An 18,156-nucleotide genomic window follows, 5' to 3' on the forward strand; every position below is an offset into this window, starting at 1 on the left:
TTGATAGTACAGTTACCATCATGAAAAGTGATCTTTGCTTTCATTACATTTCCTAGCACCACAACTTGGTTCCTAGTAATGCATGTGTACTGGTTGCACTGTCCGCATTTAACAGTGACCTTGGAAATCTTAAAAAGGGTGGCATGTTTGTTTTCCATCAATCTCTTGAAATTTGAGGACGTGTTTGAAATAAATACCAGTTCCGGCCCCACTAATGAATATAATTCAGGGTTGGTTATAAAAATACACAATTTCTTTAAATCTCTTTAATTTCCTTACAGAATTGATTGCATTCAACTACTAATGCCCACTCATATTTATGCTAGTCTCGTCCTGATGTGTTGGTTAGACCAGTACCCAATATGGGTTTATATGTTGATTTTCTTTGGTTTCAAGTTTACCTGGTTGACATTGCACCATTTTGTGTTTTATCATAGGAGGACATTTCTAGTGGTTATGTGGTGGGTTATGTTAGTTTTAATTTAGGAATTACTGTCTTTCTCTGTCTATCAGAGAAATGAGGTCTTGACCTGGGGTGAATTTCCAGCTTCCCATCCATTGGTCAAGGTTATGCTTAAATAGGGTTAGGGATGAACATTATTTCACATGGATGAGGAGCCTTGCCCAGTGCATGGGGATCCTCTGAGACATATCTGTCTCACCAACATGTCTTATTTTCATCAAGCAAAATTTAAATGCTTAGATCTAGTGGCTCTGGTGCTGTTTGTTTTGTGGCTATACAAAAGATCCATTAGAGCTGGATCTGAGGATGCCTTGTATGCCAGGCATAGATCACCTCTCTATAACCTGTTTGAGACAGAGTATAGAGATAGGGCTTTAAGGCAATCCATACAGGACAATGTGTTTATACTCTGTATTTTCCTGGAAAGAAATCTTTGGGTGTCCCAGCTGTTGCATATGTCTGGTCAGGTGCATGCTGAAGGGGGTATTATACTTGATGGTTCTGATAAGGACCAAATAATGTGGCACTGTGTCTTCCTTAGACCTGGATACCATTACTTTACTTATAAGCTGGGTGAAATATCTTACCACCTTGGTCACATGTTGGTCAAAGACCCGATTACTGTCTACATTTATTTCCAGTTCCCAGATTACTGGGCCAATTCTTAGCCATTCTTACTGATGGCATAATTAGCCTGGGTGGCAGTTTTCCCAAAATCTACTATAATGCATGTCTTGGCATTGAGTATTAATCCATGACTTTAACACCAGTCATTTGTCTGCATTAGATCATCTCTGTGAGATGTTTGTGTCATGGGGGAATCTATAATAGCTCCCAATTTGCAGACATATGTGAACTTGGTCAGCCAAAGGCCCTTGACATGAGCCTTTATCTCAGAGAAGTACATCAAGGAGTGGTCTCAGCATGGAGCCCTGAGGTACCCCACTGGTGACTGGCCTTTTAGTGGAGGTGGTATCACCAATCCTGACTTCCTGGGTGCTCTCTGAGCCAGCTAGGAATCCAGAAAGTTCTGTAAGGGTTTATGCCCAGATGGTGAGTTTGTCACCTATACCTGAGTAAGGTATTGTACTAAATGCCTTAGCCAAGTCCAGGCAGTGGTATGCATCTTTTTCCCCTTATCCGCTGCTTTTGTGACCATCTCAAAGAAGTCCATAAGGGTTAGAAGGCATGATCTTCCTTTGACAAAGCCAGACTAGGTTGGGTCCAGTGTCTGAAGGCTGCTTGTCTTTGTTGGTCATTTACATGATAATACATTCCATGGCTTTGCATATCAGACTAGTCAGACTAATATGTTTGTAGTTTCTGGAAGCTGATGATCCATCCTTGTGAAGTGAGAACCACTGTAGTCCTCCATTCTCATGGTACAAAGCCTATTTTGAGGCTATAGTTGAAAATCGACTCAAGTGTTCCTGATAGATCATGTTTCAAACTATTAAGGAGGTATCCTGGGATATTGTTGGGGCCCACTGAGGCTGTGTTTTTGACCTTAGCAAGTACCAATTATGACTTACTCTCTGTTAATGGTTGGGGTGTTGCAAGTAGGTACTTCATGGGGGGGGGGGTTAAGGAGTGGATGGTGAAGTTTGGGCTGAATTTGTCAGCCAGCACATTTACTTTGTTGCCTTGCTCAGTGAAGGTTGCACCATTGACCACCAGTTCGGCACAATGATGTGTGCTGCCTTTAAGGTTTTGGACATAGCTGTAGAAGGCCTTGTGTTTGTCTTTAGCCTGTGAAGCTATCTTGACCTTGTAATTAGCTATGTTGGACATAATTAGTCCTCTAAGTTCCCTAGTTAGTTAAATTAGAGAGCTCCTATCATTATGGGAGTTGCTTTTCCTGATTTTAGCCATGATTTTTTTTCCTTTTGTTGTATACCCTATTAACATTTGGATTCCACCAGTGTGGTTTGTTTTTAGAGTTTATTTTGGGCTTACTTCTAGTTAGTAAAGCAGCCTGTATACAGCCATTTACATGGTTGTACAGGGTCTCTATGAACAATAGGTTGCTGTAAACTCTGGGTTGGGAAGGTATTGCATTTTGACAAACTATCAGTTAATAAGATGTAGTTTGCTTTGGAATAGTTCCAACTGTTACAGGGTTTGCTGGGGTTACGAAGTTGATTTTTAGTTTGAAGAAGACAGCTTTGTGACCCAACCTCACTAGTGAAGAGATAACACTGGGGGTTAATGCAGCACTCTCCCATATTGGTGAATACCAGTTCCAGTATATCTGAACCTCTGGTGGGTGTGCGTAGTATCTGGTCAAGGGTATTTGTATTAATAAAGTCCAGGAACTGTTGTGGCTGCTAGTACAAGGTAGTGTATGTTTCACAATCTATAGAGGGGTAGTTAGTCACCCAGAAATAGGGCATTTGGTTTAATGTTGAGTGTCCCCAATAGGTCTACGTACATGCTATGGGAATCTAGGGACATAGAGGGTGACTTATAGCTTGTTAGGATATAGTATGGGACTTTTTCTATGGTGATTTGCATGTGGATAAATTCCAGGGCATCATCCTGTTTAACCAATATAGAGCTATGCTTGTTGCTACAACAGTTTGAGTCTCCTCTATAGGTTCATAAGTACTAGGCTAGCAGTCCTTGCAGGCAGTTTTAACCCTAGCCAGTTTCTCTTTTTGTGCTCAAGATAACCTATCCCATTTGGTTATAGATTGGCCTTACCCATCCATGGTCAATAATTACATATTACCACTAATAAGAATACCTAGCATCAAAGATAATTTGAGGGAGCCCATGCATGTATGGATCTATTTAGGAGCTACTTCTGTCCATTAGTAGTACAGGGGACAGTATTTCTGTAAATTTTCTGTTTCTCATCCATAGATCTAAATTGCACTTGAATATGGACAGGGATGAACTTTGTTCTATGTGGATAGGAAGTCTGTTCCACAGCAACAGTATCCTCTGCCAGCTATACCTCTCCCTGTTTTAGGAGTCCAAATGGAGAGATGAAAAGTTGGCAAGCAAAGGAGAGTAGTGCTGAAAATGAATTCATCAAGTCTTGGTGAGTACCTTCATGAGGTAGACACTGTTTCACAAAATCTCACCAAGGCAACACTGATATATAGACTGCATTTATATAGCATATATCATGGACAGAAGTAAGTCAAAAACAAAAAAAGATAGCTGGATGAACAAGACCCAGGATAAAAAAGTGCTCTATCCTGGTAGGCGCACTAGTGCCAGGACTGGAAAAAATTGCAGTGTAGAATCCTCAAACTACGGAAACATCCCTAAAATGGGACCAGGCCAGGCCCAGGGGGAGGATGGCCCCTGTTGTCGAAGGAAGTAGCAGTCCACAAAAATCACGAAAACTGATAGGCCAAAGAAGATCCATAAAGATGATAGAGTGGACTATTGCAGATAAAAAAGAAATGATGTAGTGTTACTATTATGCAAAAAGCCCAGAATTTCCAGACAAAGGATCCGAGACACAGCAGCAGTATCCTCTGCCAGCTATACCCCCTCCAAACAGTTCTGCTGATGTTGCCGAAGAGGTTTAGATCCCTAGACTGAATATTTCTGATGCCATTTGACTTGCTAATGTGCAGTAAATCCTTCAGTAATGGATCACAGGATGCCTTGTATGCGAGACTCAGCTCACCTTTTAGCAGTCTGTAGGATGATGAATATAGTAACAGGGCTTTGAGGTGGTCCATCTAGGACATGTTGTTTAGGTCTTGTATCCTTATGCTTTTAGTAGGATATCTTTGTGGGCATTCCGGCTGTTGCATGTGTCTGGACAGATACATGCCAAAGGAGACATTATATTAATGAGGACTGAGTAAAGGGGGACAATGACATCTCTAGAGCTAGAAACAATTTCTTTGTGTATAAGCTATATAGAGGGACTTCCTTACAACATTAGGCACATGTTGGTCAAAAGCTAGGTGACTGTCCCATAACTTCCCAAATCCTGAAAAGCTGGGTCCACTTTTTACTTCTGTCTATGCAGCTGATGGTCTATATGTGTGGAAGGCACTGAAGCCTTGCACTACTGGAGTACTTTCTCCAGATTTAAACCATGTCTCAGTAATGGCACAGATGTCTATATATTCTCCAGAGTGAGGAGAGTTTGTAAAGTGTGGAGTTTCTTGTTTAGGCTCCTGGCATTGAGCAATAACACCTTTAGTTTTCTTTGAGTTTTATTTACGATGTTGGTAGGTTTACCAATTTGGCATTGCCTAAAAAAGGCTCTAAAGGGGTGGATAAAGTTTTAGCCAATAGCTGGAAGTCTAGGGGGCAAAGGTGCAAACCATCCTTTGCAAAGCAACATAGTTTGTTAGCCATGTCCTCCCTTGTTAACAAATATTGAACACTCCTAGAAAGACACCAGAAACAAACCAATTATTGAAGTCAATCATATTTGGTTTGTACTGTGACATCATCTTTGGTGAACATAAAATGCTGCTCAATGCAAGCCAAATACCTGCTTGAGACATATATTCAGAGAAATCAACAATGTCTGTCTTCATATAGTCCAGGGAAGTACATCTCAGGTCATTAATGTCCACATGAGCTATGATAGAATCATACTGGTACCCATGGTGCAGTGACCTGAGAGTGTGTGCATAACTTGGTGAATGCTGGATCCGGTTAAGCAACTAACCATTATTTTCTCCTTGTTCAGTCTGGTGAGTGGGGCATCTGTGTGCCATACAATGGAGTCCTCGATGACAAGTGTCCTAGGTAATGTGTTGACTTGCCATATGGGCTTTGCTCTTGGGGCTCCACTGGGTGTCTGTGTATGTGTCGTGTTTGGTGTTGCTTTTGGTGAGTGCTTTAGAGATTGAGGATAGGCTTACGAGATCTTTGAGGTTGTGGTGGAGACTGTGTGGTGTATGTATCGTGTATATGTGTGTGCGTTCTTGACTACCTTGTTTGTATGTGAGATTTTTGTCTCCGATGAGACTGAGCATCTCTCACATACTGAGTTTGTTTTTTTAAGGATTAAATGGCTGTCTGTGAGCATAAGACAATTGCTCTGCCCTCAGCTTCTATTCTCTCATCACCATTTTGTTACTTATTTCTTCCCTCTCTTTCCCCAATCCTTTGCTACATCTGCTTATTCCCTTCACTACATGCACGTGTCCTCTGCGTACCACCCTTCCTACCTACTGCTTGTGTGTTCTTTGCATCTCCCCTCTGCCTCCCATGCACCCGGTCATTCCTCCCTCACCCAATCCCATCATCAGCCTTAGCTTGTTAATCTCATTAATTATTGTTCCTGCTTTTATACCAGCCCAACACCCCTCCATTTCCCCACATATCCCCTAATCTCACTGGTGACATTGACCATAAATATTCATAAATAACCAAACTGCCTCTTACTTCTCCTGTTATCTAGCCTCTATATACTCCCCACGATGCTGTTAATTTCTTATCCTTTCTCTTCCCCCATCTCTCTCACTGTGCTAATTTCAGTCTAATTTTCAGAAAAGAAAATGCCAATTTTTGCTTCACCATATGAAGAAAGGTTAAACAAATATTGACATTGTGGAGAAATAAGCTGTGCAAAGAGCTTCTAGTGCATTCTGTAGTACTGCTGTTTATCTAGATTCATATCTTTACTCACCTTTGTACTGCATGGTGTAGACACAGGTACCTTAGCACTGCTCCAGATGGCTATTTATGGCTTGGTTACTAATGTCTGCTCTCTAGCTGTTCAGTTTCAGCCGATTACTAACAAGCTGTTTCATAGTGGAAGAGTGTTTACCAAATGACCACTTCAGAATCCCCTAATTTATCCAGTTATAGGGAGGACCAGAATGATTTACAAATTTGTCATTTGATCAGAATAATCAAGGGCAGTGGTTACTTTTTGTCCTGCCATTATTCTTTGTGTAGCTGTGATACTTTGATGTGTTGTTGTTCTCTCCTCCACTCAGCATAGCAGCATGTAACCTTGTTTTCTCATGTAGATTGGAGGTTTAGGGCATACTATGGTATGGGTAGGTAGGCAGGGCAATTTAGAATGTTAATCAGGAGGTTAGTGACTGGAAGTTCATTTGTTTACAGCAGCTTTGTCATTCTGTGGTCTCATCATGTTCACTTGGTACTGTGCAGCATTGACTGAGTGCTGACTTTATACAGTACATAGTCACACAGAGAAAGTGCTGTAAGACAAAGACCTGGCCAGCTTGTTGCACAAATAACTTGGTACTAATGGGTTGCTATAGTTAAAGGCTGATCCCAGACAATTCATAGGTAACTACTAGGCAAACAGTTTGCGGACTATTTCAAGACTAGCTAAAACACCCTATTCCAAAGTTACCTTCAGCCTCAAGGAGGGCAAAACAAGATAGATTGAGGGAAAATTTGCGGTTGTCCATTCAATTATTTAGATTTACCTTGAAGGTGGTAAGAGTAATACTGTGTATCACACAATTATCGTATTTATCTATTGATGAAGTTTTAGTTCCTTTAGCCAGGTATTTGTGGTACCATTTATTTTGTGAAGGAGTACGAGGTCAAAGAGGATTGGATCTTTCATAGCTCGACAGGTTAATCATAGATCTTCATGGAGGAATCTGTAAGAAACTGAGTACAGAGAAAGAGCTACCAGTCTGCACTGAAAAACTAAGATTTTTATGGCCACTTTTTAGTTATGAATCTCTGAGATTTCTCAAACTGATATGTTTAGACAAATTCATGCCAAAAGGTGCATTATATTCAATAATGGATCTGAAGATATATGGGTAGAGGGGAATTAAGACTTATCTGGATCTCATGGAGATGCCTTTGAAAATTAGATCCACATAGAAAGCCTTCCAAACTACTACAGAGAGATAATGGTCAAATGATAAGAAATTATCAACTAGAATGCCTAGACCCCTTATGACAGCATCTTACTGGGGGAGGGGGTGTCACCCATATGGTACGAGAAAATCTTTTACTTACCAAAATGAACCGTGCTTCATTTTTTCACATTAATTTAAGACTGTTGTCTTTGCACAGATTTATAATATGGTTTAACCATTCTGGAGCAATTGTGAGTTAGTGGAAGATGGAAAAACACACAATTTACAGTCATCTGCAAACTTTGAATAGCATAGGCCAAGAGTGTTGGCCTTAAGGCTGAAAGCTAGATGCCAAATACAAGAGGGCCCTACACTGAGCTCTGTGGTACAGCACTGCCAACCTTTGCTTTCAAAAGTGGTGGCTGTGACTCTCTTACCACATGGTTTTGGTCAGACAACCAGTTACATAGCTATTCCACAACATAAGGATTTATATTCAGATTTAGAAGTCTGCCAATAATACCTGTATGGGTAATAGTGTCAAAGGGGTCTATATCAGCAAATGGAAATGGCATAAAGCCAAATACCCAGATAACCAAACGGTCAGATCAACAATGTCTTTCCTAGGGAAAGAAATGGGTAGGCAAACTACACATGACACACCATTACAAACATTACAAAGTGGGGGGCTTCACCCCCCTACACACACCCCTAACTAAATATACTAACTCCGAGATTGCACTACATTTCCCTAGGAAAAAAACTTAGTGATCTGGCCATTTGGTTAACTGGGATTTGACACATGTGTTGATGAAATGGTGTCTGGCTTTATGCCATTTATATTTGCTGATATAGACCTGTGTCAAAGGCCTGGGCCCGGTCTAGCTATGATATATGTAATGTATAACTGCTATCCACCACTTTGCCTACTTTTTCAAAGTCTTTACTAAGGTCAAAGAGGTGAGACCTTCTTTTGACAAAGAGAAATTTATGAAGGTCAAGGGATATGATATGGTTTAATGGCTAGATTAATGAGATCTGAGATAATATGTTCCATTGTTTTACATATGGAGATAGTGAGTCTAATAGGTCTGTAGGTAACAAGGGTCTTTGGTTAGGTCACCATTGTGTAATGGCATTACAATGGCTGTTTTCCAAGCTTTAGGATTATAACCAGTGGAGAGGATTAGATTAAAGAGGGTAAGTAGGGGTTCAGGTAGACCATATTTAGCAAAGATAATTAGGCAACCTGGTATATTATCAGGGTCCGTGGATGAAGTGCTCTTAACTATTGTGAAGGCTGAGGGAGCTTGTTCCATACTAATTGTTGACAACTAGCATTACAAAATCAAATATGGGTTTATAAATATATCTGAGGTCTTGCTCTTGACCTCTAACTGCTAGGATACAAGGCTGAACTGTTATTCCCATTTACTCCTTCGCATGCCACTGTCTTATAAGAAAGGAATGAGCCCTGATCAGTCTTTGGTAACTGTCAAAACTGTGGAGAGAAAGGGCTGTTCTATTATGTCCTACCCACTTACACCTTCTCAGAATGCAAGCATGCAATAATATCAGGCCACTCAACTGTTCCTATTTTGGAGGAACGTTCCTATTTTCAGGCCTGATTTACCACTGCAAATGATGTTCCTATTTTTGGTGGTAAGGATTTAAGGATCAATTTTCCCATTCAGACTTTTGAATCTTCCTTATCACCTGTAATTTTTGAATCTGTCTAGTATACATAAAACAATAGTACATAACCGACATACTAGTGCTACAATTAATTTGAAGAAAGAAGACACGTATTTTACATCTCCCTTTTTCAGAAGCAAAAATAAATTATTTTATGTAGTAAAATTTTGCAATATAGTTCATTTACATCCACTAAATTTATCCTGTCTCTTTGATACTGTGCTTATATTTTTTTCTGTCATTTTGTCACTCTGATTTTAAACGTGTTTCTGAGTAGTACCCCACATTCTTACAGGAAGCAGGAAGAATTATGTGCTACATGATATTCAAATTTTATGCTAATTAGATGTCTAGATTTTTTGGTGGGACGTACATACTTTTCAAAGGCCTTTGTTCTAATTCTGAATGTCTGCAGGTTGAGAGGTATGAAAAAGGTCAATATGGCTATTCTAGCATGTTCCCATTGCTTTGTCCATCACTTATGGACATAGCACCTACCACATCCTGGACCTCGAGAAAGGGGCAGCAGTACAGCGGCAAAGCCCCATCCTTCCCTAAGATTTATTCATTCATTGACATGTACTGCTGAGGTCTGCTACTCCATTACCAGTATCTTAGCTGTCAGCCTTCTCCATCTTCAAAGTGTAGCACACCACCTCTCATAACGTGGAACACTTACCAACAGCTTACTACCAACTTCAATTAGGAAGCTCACAAGATGGGTAAAATATATTATTTTAGACTTTTATAAAATGTTATTTTGATAAAGTAATATGATTCAATAGTATTTCCTTGGATATCAGCTTGAAAATTCTTAAGAATGTGTGACGGACCCTTTCGATGTAGAACTGTGAGGAACATGGATTTCTTAAGACTCAGAATGTGGCACTTTCTTCATAATGAGGTGCACTTGAAAGGTACGACCAGGTGTATCATTACCACAGATTGGAACAGTCCCTCAAAAGAACACACCAGAATAAATTTGCAATATTAAAATAGAAAATTGAATCGCACAATAATAAAACTAATGTGTGTGTGTGTGGGGGGGGGGTATGTATATGGGGCTAAAATGCTTGACAAAACTATGCTTCAATGGCTGGTTACTTTCAAAGGCTCGCCTTTCAGTCTATCTGGCAGTATAGCCTAGAATACTAAGGCAATGATTTCCTTTGCTCTGATTCCTTTAATCTTCACTTGCATGCTGTATGACACACTCTGCAAGCTATTTACTAAGGCAATGTTCTAGAGTTATCCCTTACAAGAAACACTCTAACATAATGGACCTTGGGTATTTTTATTTCTTTTTTTTTTTTTGTTCAGGCAAACTTGCAGATGGTGCAGCATCTACCAATGTCACTACTCTTGCCTTATTTATTTAGACTGACAAAAGTCAGGTTGATGCGGAGAGATGTGAAAGTGTTTCAGCATGCATGTATATTAAACAAACCAAATCCCTTTTTTACTGAATGATTGCAAAACACACTCTGCAAGGCCTGTCATGAAAGGTGCACTTAGGTAAGCAAAAAATAACCTGATTTATGTTGTGAAAACTATATTTAGAGTTGATTTTTTGAACACAAAAACAAAGTCTTAAAGAAAATAATAGTTTTGCTTACAGTAACTTTATTCCTTTCCAGAATTTGTAATTTTACCTCTCTACATCATAACATCTCAATTTGTTAAACAGAAAATATTTATTTTTCACCCAATAAAGCAAGCAAATAAGAAAGGATTCTTTAATGAAAACTGCAGCTCTTCATTGTAGGTGTAGGGAAAGCTTTTAATAATACTGCTATATTTACAATCAAAAACATCGATGAATATACCAGACCATTAGTGTAGAGGCAAAAGCCTCCTTGTGCTGCTGGCAACCTGGCCTTTTGGAACATACTCGGGTAGCTGGTAGCACTGTCCGTTGAGAAGATGAAATAGATGGTGTCCAGCAGGCAAAATTTTAGAGCATTGCTGCTTTGATGACCTCTAGTGGAAATTAGAAACCTTGCAGGCTGCCTCTGTAAGGTGCACAGATATCCAGTGCTTGATGAGTAGATGTGTACACCCACTGCACTGATGTCATTGCACTAGCCACTTCTGTAATTAGGGATCTTGACCAGCTGCAGCAGGAATAATGGCTCTTGGTTCTTTATGTATAACACTGACCTAATCAAACCTCTTGCTTCCCAGGTTCTAAACATTGACTACCAGGTGTTAGACTTCCTGAGGGGTTGCTAGGGTTAAAGAGAAAATGCAGGACAATAGATATCCGAGCGCCGATGGCGGAAGGAAACATTTTTGTAGGGGAGCTCCAGTGGGTATCACCCCCAGGAAAATTTTGTAATTTTGCTTTATAAAATTGATGTTTTAGAGCAGCAGTAAAATATTTATTTCTATCAAATTATTTATGCTTTTTTGCTTATTGGACTGGATATCAGTTATTCTAGAAAAAACAAACAATAAACCTACATTCACCACAGCCAATGAATGGATCCACAGCCAATGAATGGATCCAGGAAAGAGTAGCCTAACAGCAACTTGACAGATACTTAACCACTTACTACTTTAATTTTGACTAGTCTAATATTATAGTAGTATCTAATTCGAACAACAGTGCAAGCAGCAAATGTCAAAAACAATTCCGCATATTGTATCAAGTGACTAGCGGGACTGGTTTGCTACAGTGAAGAGTGAAAAAATAGTAATGGCAGTAAGTATGAAAACAGCCAACAACAACTATACATGCAGGAAACCACAAACAGAACTACAGGTGAAAAGATAATACTAGGCCTATTAGCATTTGGTAAGACTTGATCTATTTCTTTGGTATGGTTTCACTCAGTCATTGGGTGCTTTCTCCAGTAATATTTCTTGCTGCTACCTACTGATAGCAGCTTTTTATCATGAAAAACAAATTTGTAAAACTCACTGCAGGTAATGCTGTAATTCGGGAAAACCTGCAGTTAGGCTTTCACCAAAGCAATGTTGGCTCTGTTTTGTTCCAAACTCCACTTAGTGTTCATCAGCTTGAAAATTCTTTCCGGAAAGGCATTGCTCCTGGACAATGACAACACAGCCGACACAATGTTAAACAAGTTAACTGGAAATGCTTTGGTGATATGGGCTGCACTGAAAAACTTCTGCTATTTGTCACATGGTGGTGGCAGAGTCAAATCAGCAACAATGCATATCAAGCTTTCTTTAGCCATGCAGAGTTCATCGTACAATGTATCCAAGTCAACTTCCTGCAATAAGCCCATGGCAGCATATGCAGTTTTTACTTGTTTAAATTCTGGTGGTTTGCTGAGTGACAAGTGACTTAGTGCAAAAGTGATACCATCTTCTGACTCTGAGACATTAAACCACTTGTTCGGGTATGTCAAACCCTTTTCGAGAACAGCTCAAACATTTTCTATGGCAAGACACCTGGAATAGTTGCATATCTTCATTTTTAAGAAAAGCATTTGTTCTGGATCCAAAAAACGTACCTGCTATGTGTGATTCAATTTTTGTTCTCAAGTCCTGCGTTACCAGAAACAGCTCAATGAACGTAAAATCTTCTCGCTCCACTTTCTGAACAGATAATTCAAAAACACTGCAGATATTTTGCAGAAAGCATAAGTAAGCTTTCTTGATGTTAGTCTTCACCGATTCATGATCATGTGTATCTTCTTCTATGCCCAGATTTATACAAACTCTCATAGGACATTCACTGCCTAGAGAAATGAATTACAATATGATCACCAGCCAAGATTCCAAAAACCTACTGACAACGGGATCCAGACAGCCATCTGGTTGGTACATGTCTCAAAAGTTCGTGGTACTCCCAAGTCCGTGAATTCAAAAACTTTTGCAGATCAGTTCTGCAGTTCACTGATATGCTGAAGTGACTATAAATGGACATCACCGTTGTTTCAATATCACAGTCCACTTTGTCAATTATCTTCTTCAGCACATTGTGAATCACGTGTGCTTTGTAGTTAGTTTTGATGATGTTGTCATTTCTTTTTAGCAACTCTGTGAAGACTGAATGCTTGTGCCTGTACTGGTATCGGCTGAATACAATGATGTGTGTGATGTCAAGACCATTGTCAGCCAGGACCTGAAATATCATGTTCGTTACAGAAGTAGAATGTTTGTCATGGAGCTCAACAAAGTCAATAATTTTATTTGTTAAAGACAGTTTCCATAGTAAAATACTGGACAAATACAGGAAACATCTTGTGATTCTTCAAATTTGATGCATTTGCTGACTCAGAAAATCTTGATGTGGTGTTGGGTCAAGTCCTTAAAAATTGACTCAACATGACTTCATAGCGAATTCATCGGTTGCCACTGTCTGTCTTAGTGTAGTCACAGGTCATCTTTTTGCAAATGGCCGAGTCCAGATACAGCTGGTGATTGAGCCTGGTGCCAGTCTGCAGCATTGTAAGAAATGTGATAGAGCATGATGTGATGGATCCTCATCAACTCTGCTGTCATTGCCTGTTTATCAGCTCCAGTTAACAATGCTGCTCTCTTGAAAATGGTTTGCTTTTATGTGAGTCTGTGAACAGCTGTGAGTTAACAAGTCACGTTTTCTATCATATGCTCTTTTTATAAACCGTGCAGTGAGCAGTGACCACATTGTCCTGGACTGGTTCACACCATGCAAAATCAGTTTGCCATTCATGACAACCATGACATTCCCTTTTTAGCTTTCTCAGCCTTTCCTTCTTGGGTGGCGAGCTTGTGCAGTCCTGGTCTGAATCACTGTCCTCGCTTGCAATGCCTTTGCTCGTATCCATTAAAAATACTCACTGAAATATGCTCAGTATCAAGAAAATAAATGAGTAAGAATAAACAGTAAACAGCAAAAATGGAAACAGAAGCTTTACTGTTTGACAAAAACAAAAACTGTAACTTAAGTTTAGCCAATCAAGAATGAATTACCAGTATTTCCAGCATGTTTTGAATGGGCAGCAAAAGTCTCAACCTCTTAAGGGGGTCAATGTGGTATATAGACCCTATCAATGTGCGACAAATAGTTAAACCCTATTTTTGCACTGCATGAAAATGTACCATTTCTGTGTGGCATGGCTGAAATGGTCTTTCTGCCAAAATGAACATTTCACAGGTTTTACATAAATTTACGCTTGCTAAATAAGCACAAACCTTTCTACTTGGACATCACTGAGACTGCAGTACAATTACTGACTGCACTGTAATTCATTACAAAAGTCACTAGAACATATTTGTTATTAACCTACATTTGCTACACTAAGTATGGCACTATAGAATGGCATTGCCGATTTATTCATATTAAAGAAACTGCATCTAACTCAAAATTTAAACTATAGTCCACAACAGTCTTGCATCAACTTAAATTTGCTAAGCTGCAATCAGCATAAAAATCACTTCAGTTCTACAATAAGCAGCCAGTTCACACAGTTGGTTCACCCAGTCTGTCTGACTTTATTAATTAAATGTCAATAAATAAAATAAATTATATCTGCAGAAACAATTCGTACATTACAATCTCTAACACGGAAATACTTCTACTTAGCAGAAAATGACTAAATGGCATTAATCAACTATTTAAACCAAAAACACACGTGTGGGGAGAGATGGGCGAAGGCTGCCAGCCTAGTCAAATAGAATTTGATACATAATTCTTTCAACTGTATAAATAAATGTAAAATACAGGCTTGTGTTTTTAAATGTAAGAAAACACTGTAAAATGTAAACTTCAAGATTGTTGCGACATTGCCATCTGCTGTAAGGAAAACCAAGCCAAGTATTTCAAATGTGTCTTTTTAAGTTGAAAAGATCTTATGAATCTCTAATGTTTTACAATTTGGCTCCAGTGAGGCTGGATGAAGGTTTCATGCCCATTGTTTTAAGGCTAAAGTTTATAACCAGAATGTAGATGTGGAATGTACTTTATTGCTCTAGTTTCTGTTACAACAATACAAGGCATTTCACATGTATATTCTAAGTTCTGAGCAGGTGTTAGATTATTAAATAATGCAGTTTGTGGCCTGAGAACTCAGACCAGGTGTTAAGATGATGCAATATGAATACTGGGAAAACCTAAGTGTCAAAAATGATGTAATTAGAGACATGTTTGTTAGTAATGTTTAAATACTATTTCTCACAAGAGACTGGAAGCATTTTGATCTTGATATCCAACTTACCAGCACTCTGCCTTATGCGTACATGTAAGTTTTAGCACTGATTTCGTGTAGGAATAAAGCTAGTAAAGATCAATTATGTATTTTTCTTTGAAATCAGACCTGTCCTACTGTATTATTTTAAGTTTGTGTGATCTCTGAACTCTTAGGTACATCTGTGGTGTAGTAGTTTTGTCTTGTGTTTTAATTATTTATTATTAAATATTTATTATTAAATATTTTTAAAACCTTCTACCTGTGGCTAATTTGTGTAGAGATAAGCTCTAGAGTACATTACATAGGCCACTCTAAAGTAAGCATTGACTGTTAGTCATACTACCATTGCATAATAATATTGCACAGTAATAATTGGACACCCTTTTTAGAGCCTTTTAGTAGCTGATATTAACTGGGTGGTGGCAGTAATTACTACCGTATAGTCTGGGTAAAGGGGCACAACTGGAGAATCTGTCAGCCTTTCCCAGGAGTGTCTGTGAAGTTGTATAAATACTTATCTCAAAGTGTGTGTGTGTTGTGTCAGCTATTTGGCAGGGACATGAAGGACTGGTTGGACAGAGAGGGTACTGGAGGTTCTAGCTTGCCCAGTTAGGCTGAGACCTGGACCCTATAGCTGTGCCAGTGGAGAGTCTTATTGGGGACCTGGTGAGCAAGGGAGCAGCCAGCCCCAGACTGACTGTGATCTCTGTGTGCACTTAAGGGAAATTGTATTTTACTGTGTATTAGTTATCCTTTCCTCTTCTATGAGACAACCTCCCTGGTGTTAGTGGTGAGGATTGAGGCTCTTTGATTGCTGGGCCAGGGCACGGGCATCACAAGTGTTTGGCAGTGGTGGGATCGACTTCACATACTAATTGGCTTGTGGTGTGGGTAGAGCGAATTCCTGTAGCTTATGTACAGTGATCCCTAAAAGTGTTTTGTACTCTAAAACTGCCAAGCAGTGTATACTCAGAGTTCAGGACACAATTGTTTTATTTCTTTTGTTAGCTTAGTGTTAGTCAGGATGAGCAGACAGCATGTTAGCAGAAGAGTATGTAAAGCTGACAAGGAGCCAGCTGGGGGAGATGTGCCAGGCTAGGGGACTGGTGCATGGAAACATGACTAAAGCAGACCTGATTGCAGCCTTGGTTACAGCTGCATCAGAAAACAGCAGCCTGGAGGATAATCAGACTGACAATGGAGATGCAATATCCTCGGAGAATGGACAGCTCAACCTTTCTGCAGTGGACTTAAAAATCCAGCTGGAGTTGAAAAGACTTGAGTTAGAGGCCAGGCGTATGGAACTAGAAGCAGCCGAGAAAATGAGGAGTCTACATCTAAGGAAAATGAACGTCAGAGGAGGCATGAGAGGGAAGTGCTGACTCTTCGCCAGAGTCATGGAGGTAATGGGGAAGGGAGTAACTGGACCCCAGAAGCACAAAAGGTTAGTAAATGTCTTCCACAGTTTAAAGAGGGGGATAATTTTGATAGCTTCATTCATATGTTTGAGCGGGTATATAAACAGTATGAAGTTGACCAAAGGTTCTGGGTATGGTTCCTGATCCCCTTACTCCATGGTAAAGGTGTAACTTTAGCAAAAATGCACGAAACTGACTGTTTTGATTATACTGCTGTAAAAATAAATTTATCAGAATGTTTTAAGCTAACACTTGAAATGTATAAGAAAAGGTTTTGTGAGCATAGATGCAAGGCAGATGAAAATTATGTGAATATGTTGCTGAACTGAGCACTTATTTTCATAGCTGGGTGAGTGGATGTCAGGTCACCACTTTTGAAGGGCTGGAAGACCTTTTGGTAAGGGAGAAAGCCCTTAGCACTTTGCCTGAGGACATGAGGATCTGGTTAGCTGACAGACAGTGTGCTACTTCAGAGGAGTTGGGGAAGAAGGGAGACCTATACCTAGCAAGCAGGGAAGTCCTGCACAGGAAAGGGACCCCCAGTACTGCTCATGGGATTAAAGGAACCCATAGTGGGCAGCACAGACTGCCCCAACAGACTCTGCCAGTAGCAGGGGAAGCCACTAGTCCAGGTACACATCCAGGAGCGTGGGTTAAATGTTTTGAATGCAACCAGTGGGGCCATGTGGCATACAGATGTCCATGGAGTCAAGGTGGGGAACCAAAGGTGAGGGAGCCAGTAAGTGGGAAAGACAACATGCCAACAGTGGGTTGTCTTGAGACAACAGGGGTATGGAACTACCATCCTGCAGATGTGCTGAGAGGGAAGGATTTGGATGAGGCAGTACTATGTACTTATGCAGTTACATGTAGTGAGGCTAGGAGACAAGCATGTGGGTCTGGTAGCCTGGGGGAGACCCAGACAGACTGCATACTTGCAGCCTGGACTGCTGAGGTGGTTACTTCAGGGAGTGGGCTATGCTGTAGCAGTAAGACTGAATGTGAGCCACAGCTTCTTGTGGGTACTGATGTTCCCTTGGACAGTGTAACTGCAAAGGTAGAGGTGAGTAGTAGTACCCAGGCTGATAGTGAGGCACCACTGTCAGAGGATGCCAGACTTCCAGTGGAAGGGGAGCTGGGAAGGGTTACAAGGAGAAACGTGAGACAAGCTCAACTCTCAGACCCTACATTGCAAGGCCTGAGGCAGGTAGCTAGAGAGGCACCTGATTCTCAAGGGAATGGGGGATCTGTATACTGGAACAAAGGGTTACTGTACAGAGAGTGGACCCCTGAGGGAGGACTAGAAGGTGATAGAGTACAGCAGTTGGTAGTGCCTAGAGCTTACAGTCTGCCGCTTCTAGCCATAGCCCATGATATTCCCTTTGCAGGTCATATGGGCATAAAATGTACAAAGAGGCATATTATGCAAAACTTCTATTGGTCTGGAATTTCCAGAGATGTAACAAGATACTGCAGGACCTGTGAGCAGTGCCAAAAGGTAGGCAAGGCAGGAGACAAGGTGAGAGCTCCTTTGATGCCTTTGCCTGTGATTGAGGAGCCATTTCAGAGGGTAGCTATGGATATTGTGGGTCCTTTGAGTACCCCAAGTTCCACAGGGGAAAAAGTATATCCTAATGATTGTAGGATTATGCTAC

General features: G+C 40.2%; 1 protein-coding gene across 4 annotated transcripts in view; it reads left to right on the plus strand.

The window, feature by feature from the left end:
• Window positions 1–18,156, plus strand: part of LOC122809494 (apolipoprotein A-IV-like) — a 110,255-nt gene that overhangs the window by 52,501 nt on the left and 39,598 nt on the right. The window contains exon 1 of one of the 4 annotated variants that reach the window (XM_044081043.1): window positions 10,405–10,455. The exons of 2 other annotated variants lie outside the window; for them this stretch is intronic. The gene's annotated coding sequence lies outside the window, so the exon portion shown is untranslated. Of the gene's footprint in view, window positions 1–10,404; window positions 10,456–18,156 lie in introns of those variants that run through there. One more of the 4 variants, XM_044081042.1, reaches the window with a different exon arrangement.

This window comes from Protopterus annectens, chromosome 8.part0, assembly GCF_019279795.1.
Source record: "Protopterus annectens isolate FY-2018-M chromosome 8.part0, PAN1.0, whole genome shotgun sequence".
Classification (NCBI taxonomy): Eukaryota; Metazoa; Chordata; order Ceratodontiformes; family Protopteridae; genus Protopterus; species Protopterus annectens.